Here is an 11,322-nt window from a genome sequence, read left to right as displayed (position 1 = left end):
CCTTTTAAAGGTAGCGATCTATAAAGCCCTTTTCTGTTATCATTTTGTATGAGCGACTTCTATTTATAAGAAGGCCATGACCTATCTTTCTTTCTAATGTGTTTTGGTAAGCTACTATGATAAGAACTTGGCAAACCCTCCTTTACAGTAATCAGGTCGACTTGGAAATCTTGCCTAAAGGATTACAAAAGTCATGAATCAGCTCTAAATTTTTTTTTCACATCATGTGCACCATATTTTCATCATGCATTTTGTTTTTAATTTATCATACGCATTCCAGATCGTGAAACATAGGTCCCACATCCAAATTCCACCACACCCGGTCCAGATCGAGGATGGAGAACGAAGAAAGAGCTCACTTAGAGTCACATTATCAGACCGAGTTGGAATCTGTAAAAAATGAAGTTTCTCGGCTAACCGACCTACTTGAGCAACTTCTAAGAGCTAAGAATGGGGAGGGAACATCAGCACAACAACCTGAAGGAGCGCCAGCAGCTCACATCCCTCAAACATCTCAAAACCAGGGGGCAAACTCGGCCAATGAACAACATTTTGTGCCTATCACCCCTATCCAGCCAAATCATGCTCCAATCACTGTGGACTTAACAGTGGAGGGAATCCCGGATAATAGATCTCCCAGTTTGATGGACCAAGACAAGTTGTTTGCTTTGGAAGAAAGATTAAGGGCAGTTGAGGGTAATGACTGGTTTGACCCTATGCGAGCAGCTGAAGTATGTTTGGTACCAAACATCGTGATGCCTAAAGATTTTAGGATACCAGAGTTCATTAAGTACACTGGTTTGGAATGCCCAAACACTCACCTTCGATCCTACTGCAATAAAATGGCTGAAGTAATCCGCGATGATAAATTGCTAATCTACTTCTTTCAAGATAGCCTCGCAGGATCCGCTTTGAGCTGGTACATGAGGTTAGATAGTGTCAGGATCAGGAGCTGGAGAGACTTGGTGGAGGCCTTCCTTAAGCAGTACAAGTTTAACCTGGAAATCGCTCCTGATCGAACAAGTATAATGTCAATGGAGAAAAGGACCCAAGAGTCGGTAAGGGCCTATATGCAAAGGTGGAGGGATGAGGCAATGCATGTCCAACCCCCTTTGATTGAAACAGAGATGGTGACCTTATTTGCAAATACCTTTAAGGCACCTTATTATGAGCATTTAATGAGTAGCTCCTCTCAGCATTTCTACGATGCGGTGCACATAGCTGAAAGGATAGAGCAAGGGATTAAAGCTGGACGTATAGCTGAGCCATTGGAGAAGAAGGGTTTTATTGGAAGAAAGAGGGAAGGTGATATTAACAGCTTGGAAGGTAGATACAAAGGCAAGAGAGTAAAGTCTTATAATCCACAAGTACCTACATCCCAATTCTCTCACATGAACATTAGCCAACCTTTCCCCCCCAATCGAACAAATAACTAGTCGAACAACCAAAACCACCACCAAAAACCAAATACAAGATGCCCTTCAGAACAACTGCCGCCGTTACCCATGCCTTTGAAGGACATGTATGCCAAACTGTTGAGTATTGGACACATAGCTCCTATCCCTGCACTACCATTGCAACCACCATTCCCAATTTGGTACAAGCCCGAGTTGACTTGCGAGTACCATGCTGGTAATCCCGGGCATGGGATTGAAACCTGCTACGCTTTCAAGAAGAGGTTATTGGAGCTTATTAAGATAGGATGGGTATCTTTTGAAGACAAGCCCAATGTTAATTCAAACCCATTGCCTAAGCATGCCCTAAGTAGTAGTGGAGTAGGCATGATAGAAGTTGGAAATCAATGCAAGGCGTTGAAGGTGTCCATGAAAAAGTTGTACGACATGTTGGTACAATCAGGATTTCTAAAGACAAATATGGAGAGCCATTTGGAGGGATGTGATTACTATGAATTCCATGGAAGAGATGGACATCATATCGAGGATTGCATCGAGTTTTGCGAAAAGATTGCAAAAATGCTGAAAATGGGGGAGTTGAGGATTGAACCCATTGAAAGCAATGGTGAGGTGAGTATGATGGAAGGTCAAGATAAGATGACAAGAGTATGTAGGGTCCAACCAACAGCTAATGGGCCACCAAAGTTAATCTTGGTTAAACCTTCCTACACAAAAGGAAATCACAATGCCATGCCTTATAATTATGGTTGTGCCTCCAACATTCGAGCTCCTCTTCCTTTGTTCCAAACTGAGATAAATGGTTTGACTCGGAGTGGTCGGTGCTTTACGCCCGAGGAGCTGAGGAAGGTAAAGGGCAAAGAAGTGGTAGATCTTGACAAAACACTAGAAGTTAATAAGCCGGTAACGGAAGAGGAGTCGAATGAATTTTTGAAGTTGATCAAGCATAGTGAATATTGCATAGTAGATCAATTAAAAAGGACTCCAGCCAGGATTTCCCTTACGTCCTTGATACTCAGCTCTGAGCCGCATCGAAACGCCTTGCAAAAGGTATTGAATGAGGCGTATGTACCCCAAGACATTGAACATAAAACCATGGAGCATCTCGTGGGGAGGATCCACGCAACTAATTACCTATACTTCACGGCTGATGAGCTTGATGCTGAAGGTACCGGACATAACAAGCCCTTATACATTACGGTTAGGTGCAAGGATTGCATCATAGGAAGAGTGCTCATCGATAATGGCTCGGCTCTTAAAGTGTTGCCAAAGCACATTCTGAAATAAATGCCGATCGATGAATCTCATATGAAGCCGAGTACTATGATGGCTAGAGCATATGATGGCTCACCTAGGCCAATAATTGGGACTATAGAAGTGAAGCTATATGTGGGACCATAAATGTTCCTCGTGACACTTCAAGTTATGGATATCCACCCTTCCTATAGTATGTTGTTAGGAAGACCTTGGATTCATGCAGCGGGGGCTGTAGCTTCATCATTGCACCAATGCCTGAAGTATATCATGAATGAGATGTTGGTAACTATCAAAGCTGAGGAGACAGTATCCATGATAAAGAATGTGGCTGTACCTTTTATCGAGGCAGATGATTGCAAGGATAACAATATCCATGCTTTTGAGATTGTGAACACTGACTGGGTGCCGGAGAACACAGTACTGAGAGAGCCAAGGATCTCAGAAGCAGCAAGGATGTCAACTCAATGCTTCTTGGAACGCGGGATCCCATTTCAGTATAACCCTATCGCCGGGGTACCAGAAGGGGTTGATCCGACAAAGATGACATGTGCTGATCAAAGATTTGGGCTGGGGTATAAACCTAACAAGGATGATCATCGGTGGGCTGCTGGTCGGAGAAGGGAAAGAAGAATAGCTAGAATTGAAGGAAGGGAGCCTGAAGAAGAAAAGCTAGAAATCCCTCCCCTTAGAGTGTCATTCCTAAAAGTTGCATACGTAATGCAACATGATAAAGGAGCCGAAAGCCTTGGTCAAGCACTGGCAAATATGAGCATAAACACCTTGGAGGAAAATGAGGTGAAAGGAGATGTCATGAAGACAATAGCGGGAAAGGGAGATGAAGCACTGCCACAACTGACGGTCCACACACTAGAAGAAGTCTCCGCCAAAACCTTTGTGCCAAGTTGGCTTAGGGCGAGAAGTTTCAGAACTGGGTGACCCAAGAAGCTCCAGTAGTTTTCAAAATGTAAACCCATTTTGTTTGCCTTAACATGCTTTTGTCATTGCTTTTGTTTGCTTTTATTTTCTCTAGTTGACATTCAAGGCTTATGATGTTAGCTAGATTTTGTGTTTGTCATTGAGCCACCTTTTCTTTAAATAAATGATGAGATCATGCACTTTTCAAAATTGTCTTTTTTATGCATTTACACCAAACACTTCCCACTTTCAGGAATCCTGAAAGCGGATCTCCTGCAACATCACATACATTTAGCATCAAGAATAAATGACCAAACTTGAACGAACATATGATAGCTATGGAAGAAGAAGAGTGGGATGAAAGCAATATCAGTGAATTTACTAGACTAGTGGAACAACGGGAACAGACTTGGAAGCCTGCCGTAGAGGAACTTGAAACCGTCAATGTAGGCAGTGATCAGCTCAAGAAAGAGTTGAAAATAGGTACCTTAATTACTTCTGAACAAAGGAAAAAAATGATCGCCCTAGTACAAGAATATTCAGATGTCTTTGCTTGGTCCTATGAAGATATGCCCGGTTTGGATACAAATATTGTAGTACACAAGATACCATTGGAAGAAGGTTGTAAACCAGTCAAGCAAAAGCTGAGGAGGGCCTACCCGGATATCTGGATCAAGGTTAAGGCAGAACTCGAGAAGCAATGGGATGCTGGCTTTCTAGAAGTAGTTAGATATCCACAGTGGGTATCTAACATTGTGGTGGTGCCTAAGAAGGAGGGGAAGATTAGAGTTTGCGTGGATTTTTGGAATTTGAATAGAGCTAGCCCTAAGGATGATTTTCCTCTACCACACATAGATGTTTTAGTGGACAACGCTGCTCGAAGTTCCACATATTCCTTTATGGATGGTTTTTCAGGATACAACTAGATAAAAATGGCTCTAGAGGATAAGGCGAAAACAACTTTTGTCACACCTTGGGGGACATACTGCTACAAGGTCATGCCATTCGGTTTGAAGAATGCAGGAGCAACCTATCAAAGAGCAATGGTGACTCTGTTCCACGACATGATGCACAAGGAAATTGAGGTGTATGTAGATGACATGATTGCCAAGTCTAAAAAGGGAGAGGATCATGTTGAAGTTTTGAGAAAGTTATTTGAGAGGTTGAGGAAGTATGAATTAAGGCTCAATCCTGCAAAATGTTCATTCGGAGTTAAATCAGGTAAGCTGTTAGGATTTGTGGTAAGTGATAGAGGTATAGAGGTGGATCCAGATAAAATAAGGGTCATTCAAGCTATGTCATCCCCTAAGACGGAGAAAGAAGTAAGAGGATTCTTGGGAAGGTTAAACTACATTGCTCGGTTTATAGCTCAGCTAACAACAACATATGAACCTATATTCCGACTATTAAGGAAAAAGAATCCTGGAGCCTGGAATGAGGAGTGTGAGGATGCATTCAATAAAATCAAACATTATTTACAAAATCCACCTTTACTGGTTCCTCCGGTATCAGGAAAACCTCTGGTATTATATTTAACAGTAACCGAAGCAGCCATGAGATGTGTATTGGGTCAGCATGATGAAACCAGAAGGAAAGAAAGAGCTATTTATTACTTGAGTAAGAAACTCACCGAATGTGAGTCTAGATACACTGAGATAGAAAGGCTCTATTATGACATTATATGTTATACTATACCACTTGGTTGATTTCAAAAGTGGATCCTCTGAGGTATATTTGTAACAAGCTCTTTCTCTCAAGTCGAATTGCAAGGTGGCAGGTTTTATTAGCAGAATATGACATAGTGTATATGACAAGGAAAGCCGTAAAAGGGAGTGCAATTGCTGACCATCTGGCTGATAATGTTGTTGAAGATTACGAACCTTTGGATTTTGATTTCCCCGATGACGATATATTGGCAATAGAAAAAGAAGAAGTGAAGATAGATTGGTGGACCATGTTTTTTGATGGGGTCGTGAATGTATATGGTAACGGGGCCGGTGCGGTCATAATCTCTCCTAATAAGAAACAGTATCCGGTTTCGGTTAAGCTGCATTTCGAGTGCACCAACAATACAGCTGAGTATGAAGCTTGTATCCTTGGTTTAGAAGCGGCAATAGAGCTAAAGATAAAGAAGATAGATGTGTATGGGGATTCAATGTTGATTATCTGTAAGGTTAAAGGGGAATGACAGACCAAAGAAGAAAAGTTAAGGCCGTACTAGGAATACCTATCCACACTATCAAAGGAATTTGAAGAGATTAAATTCACCCATCTAGAAAGGGAGGGGAACCATTTTGCGGATGCTTTGGCCACGCTAGCTGCTACGACTACCATTGATCTTGAATATAAGGTACAACCTGTGCACATTGACATTAGAAATGACCCAGCTCACTGTTGCTTAGTTGAAGGAGAGATAGACGGAAAGCCTTGGTATTACGATATCAAGAATCTTGTGCAGAATCATGAATATCCGGTGGGAGCTTCTAAAACGGATAGGAAAACCTTGAGAAGGTTGGCCATAGACTTTTATTTAGATGGAGAGATTTTATACAAAAGATCATTTGATGAAACCCTGCTAAGGTGTTTGAATGAAACAGATGCTAGAAAGGCATTACGAGAGGTCCATGAAGGGATTTGCTCAACTCATGCTAGCGGGCATATGATAGCAAGGAAAATACAAAGGGCTGGTTATTTTTGGATGACGTTGGAGAAAGACTGCATCGACTATGTCAGGAAATGTCACAAGTGTCAAGTTTACAGTGATAAGGTCAATACACCGCCAGCTCTGCTATTTAATCTAATATCTCCTTGGCCATTTGCAATGTGGGGAATTGATGTGATCGGTCCTGTTAACCCAAAAGCTAGCAATGGGCATAGATTCATCCTCGTGGCTATTGACTACTTCACCAAATGGGTGGAAGCTAATTCGTATGCCCACGTAACACAGAAGGTAGTGAAGAGGTTTGTAGAAAAGGACTTGATTTGTTGATATGGTCCTCTGGAAAAGATAATGACCGATAATGCACAAAATTTCAATGGAAAAATGATAGTGGAGTTGTGTACCAAGTGGAAGATCATGCATTCGAATTCCTCGCCATACCGGCCAAAAATGAATGGCGCAGTAGAAGCCGCCAACAAGAACATCAAAAAGATTATTCAGAAAATGGTAGTCACGTATAGAGATTGGCATGAGATATTGCCATTCGCTTTCCATGTATACCGCACTACAGTCAGGACCTCGACAGGGACTACCCCTTATTCTCTAGTGTACGGTATGGAGGCAGTGATACCGTTGGAAGTGGAAATCCCATCGTTAAGAGTATTGATGGATTCCGAACTAGAAGAGGCTGAGTGGGCCAAAGTGAGATATGAACAACTGAACCTGATCAGCGAAAAGAGGATAGCTGCAATATGTCATCATCAACTTTACCAGAAACGCATGGCCATGGCATACGATAAAAAGGTTAGACCACGATTGTTTCGAGAAGGGGATCTAGTGTTGAAGAAAATATTGTCGTTACCCGGAGAAGATCAAAGCAAATGGGCACCAAATTACGAGGGTCCTTACGTAGTAAAGAAGGCATTCTCAGGAGGAGCGCTGAAGTTGGCTAGAATGGATGGAGGAGACCTAGCTAGGCCTGTGAACTCCGACTCTGTAAAAAGATATTATGCTTGATGCATGCTCCTAAATCAATAAAGCAAAGTTTGGCCATCAACTTCTTTCTTTTTTTTGCATTGATCTCATAACACTCAATTTGTTTTCTAGAAAGAAGAATCTTAAAAGGGGGAAGAGAAGAAAGATAAGAATAGAGTTTGTCAATCCTAATAGTATGTTTTTTTTTAATTAAAAAAAAATCACCTTTCGTTATCTCATCACTCACTAAAAAGTTTATCATTGGCTAAATGAATTTCTTCTCTATATAAAAGCCCAAACTAAGATCACACCCCTACACTGGGGGCATTAAGAGATGTTTCAGGAAAAGTTTTACGTATTTGAAATAGGACGGAAGCCCATAAATTTGAAAATTAAGCTAAAGCATTTGACAAGAGCATGATAAATAAGGCAATGACAAATCATACATTTTCAAAAAAAGCTACTTGTAAAAAATCAAAGACTTCTTCTTCTCAAAGATATGATAGGCGGCACGAAAAATAAATCCAGCATACGACTTCAAAAGCCAGTTCATGTCAAGAGAGTGTGATGGGACCTATGTTTCAAAATCAGGTACGAATGCATGCATGACATCTAATCATAAATCATTGCATATATGTTTTTTTGAATCATTACAGGAGGAATCCTTAATGTAATCCAACAAGATTGTGTACGAAGAAAGAATCAGTGGGTTAATGATAGCAAAGAATCACGGTTTTGATTCTGGAACAACAATAAAGTGAGAAGAACCTATTAGGAAATTTTTAAAAGAAAACGAAAGGTTCAAACCCTGCCATCAGGAAGAATGACATCGATATCAGCTTTGGTCAAAGGAGGTCGCCAGAAGGGATCTCATATTTGACCGAGCTACAAATATATTCTTTTGGTTTTGCTTAAAGGAGGTCGCTAGAAGGGATCTCATATTTCGGATTTGGTTAAAGGAGGTTGCCAGAAGGGATCTCATATTTTGGATTTGGTTAAAGGAGGTCGCCAGAAGGGATCTCATATTTCAGATCTGGTTAAAGGGAATCGCCAGATGAGATTCCAGTATGACCGAGCTACAATTATAGTTTTTTGGTTTTGGTTAAAGGAGGTCGCCAGAAGGGATCTCATATTTCGGTTTTGGTTAAAGGAGGTCGCTAGAAGGGATCTCATATTTCAGCTTTGGTAAAAGGGAATCACCAGATGGGATTCCAGGTTGATTGAGTTATAATTATAGGATTTTGGTTTTGGTAAAAGAAGGTCGCCAGAAGGGATCTCAGGTTAACCCAACCGCCACATAGATATTAGCTCTGGCTAAAGGAAATCGCCAGATGGGATTTCAAGTGGGCCAAGCTATAAATATAAAATTTTTTGGTTAAAAGAGATCGCCAGAAGGGATCTCAGATGGAATTCCAAGTTAGTCTAATCAAAGTTAGAAGTCAGAGGATCGCCAGATTGGGATCTCAAGATGACTAAGTTTTGGAAGTTCAGTTTTGTTTATCTTTATAAAACTTACTACGCAAAACCCATGCTCCGTAAGTATTAGGGGCATCTGTTGTAACCCATTTTTGGGTCCCCACATAAAAATAAAAATAAATATATAAATATATAGCCAGAAGAAATTAGAAAAATAATAGGAGGATGGAGCGCTCAGAAAAGGATCAGAAAAAATGATTAAGGAGGTTTAAAAATACAAGGATTGGAATTTTTTACAGTATATACTTGAATGATGAGAGCCTTGTGGGAAAAGAAAATTTAATTTGAAGAGAAAAGTCCAAAATTGGATGTTTACGGACTTAATTGGATTTTATTGAAGGTTTAATTGAATTTATAGAGGGTTTGATTGCAAGAAAAATTGATTTTTAAGTCAATTTGAGCTTTAATTGGAAGAAATTAAAGTTCTAGGGTCAAATTATAATTTTTAAGAGTTGATTTGGTCAAATCAGGGGCTTAATTGCATAAATATTGAAGTTTAATGGCCAATTAGGGACTTAATTGAGGAAATCTGAAACCAAGGACCAAATTGGAAAACACGCGTAAATAGAGGGGCTGTAATTAACCCAATCAGGGGCCAAATTGAAGAAATTAGAAGTTTATTGGTCAATTGAGGGTCAAATTGCATAATTAGAGACCAAGGACCAAAATAAAAAAGGCGACCAACTATAGGGGCGGCTATTGAAATTGGCAGGGATGCAATTGAATTAATTCTTAAAATCCAGATTACATTGTGAGGACTTAAAAGAACAAAGGATAAATTAAGGACTGATTTGGAAAACATTTGCTGGTGCCACATTTAACTGAAACGACGTGTTTTGTATAAAACGACGCCGTTTCATGTTAAAAAAAAAGGCAGAACAGTGTCGTTTTGAGCGACACTGTTCTTCTTTCTCCTTCCCCCGGACGTGCAGCAGGGGAAGGTAGACAGTTTTCTTCCTCTTTCTTCATTAATTCCTGCGAGCCGCGTGCCCTGCAGAAGTCTCGAAACCCCAAGCCTTGATGATGAGAAGTCAGGGGCGCCGCACCTTGCCAGCCACGCTCACTGGCCGGCCTACCCGGCGCTGCCCTGCTCCCTATGCACATCAATAAAGAGCCCCCGCTCCTTTTGCCCTATAAATACTCCACCACAACGCCAGCACGCGAGGGAGGAAAAGGAGGAGAGAGAGAGGCAGAGAAATAACAAAGAAAAGAGAGAAAGGAACGAACCGAAAAAGAAAAAGAAAAGGGGAAGTGAATAGAGGAAAGGAGAACCGGAATCGAAAGGAACCACCAGTAAACCCAAACTGAGAGGGACGAAAACGGACCAAAAAGGAAGAACCGGGGAAGACACAAACGGGAGAGGGACTGTGAGGTTTAGAGGAAAGGGAAAGAAAAAAAACAGTAAAGATAGAAAGCAAACCAAAGGGGAAAGGAAACGCAGCAGAAGAAGAAGAGGAGAACAGAGGAGAAGGGAAGAACATAAGCCTTTTTTTCCACCGCCTGAAGCAGTAACATTACTGTTTGGAGCCACCGCCCATGAGCCACAACACCGCCACCGGCCTCCATCGCAGCACCGCCAGCGAAGCAGCCAGACCAGCAACGCACCATCTCCTCCACGCCAGGTAACTTTTCTCCCCCCTAATTGTTTTCACTTTCGTGTTTTGTTTCTTCCCTGCATGCAGAACGAACAGCGTTCTGCATGCAGGAGGAGAGGGGGAAAATAATTCCCCCTTGATGTTAGGTTGCTGGGCCAGGCTGATTCTGGCCCAGCATTGTCGTTTTTTTCTTCTCTGGGCCAGACTGGTTCTGGCCCAGCCATGTGTTTGTGGGCCAGACTAATTTTGGCCCATCCCTGCTGTCTGGGCCAGGTCCGGCCCAGACGAAAATAGGAGACTTTGTTGGGCCGAGATTGGCCCCATCCCTGCTGGGCCGAGATGGGCCCAACCCTTATTGGGGGCTGAGTCTAGCCGAGTTAGTTGGGCCGGCCCAGCCCAGCCCACCTAACATTATTTATTATTTATTATAATGTTTTATATATTATTTATATATAGATATATATCCAAAAAAATAAATAAAAATTCTGAAAAATCCTTGAAAATATTGTTGATTTTCCTGCATATTTTATCAAAATGGCTTAATATTGGTTTGTATTTTTATACCGTAAAGATACAAATCCAGTATTAAAATACCCGGTTTTCATCAAAAACATCGAAAAATTGTTAATAAAAAAATGTTTTGCTTTCAAAAAAAATCCGAAAGATCCTAAAAAATATATTGTTGATTTTCCTGCATATTTTCAAAAAAATGGCTTAATATTGGTTTGTATTTTTATACTGTAAAGATACAAATCCAGTATTAAAATACCTGATTTTCATCAAGACATCAAAAATATAAAAAATATATATAAAAAATGTTTTGTTTTCATGCATACGGCCTAGTCTCTCCAAAGATAAAAAAAAAATCATCACATCATATTTTCATACAACAAAAAAATTTCAAAAAAATATATGTATTAATATGCACTTTGGCTGTAACAACAAGTTTGTTAGAGCCATGAGAACTAGGACAATATTTCAAAAATTCTAAAAAAATCTTTTTGTCTTCTTTTTAGTATCTGGATTACGAATT

This window comes from Populus nigra, chromosome 6, assembly GCF_951802175.1.
Source record: "Populus nigra chromosome 6, ddPopNigr1.1, whole genome shotgun sequence".
In the NCBI taxonomy this organism is placed as follows: Eukaryota; Viridiplantae; Streptophyta; class Magnoliopsida; order Malpighiales; family Salicaceae; genus Populus; species Populus nigra.
The sequence above is the reverse complement of the archived record's forward strand: the minus strand, read 5'-3'. Positions refer to the sequence as shown.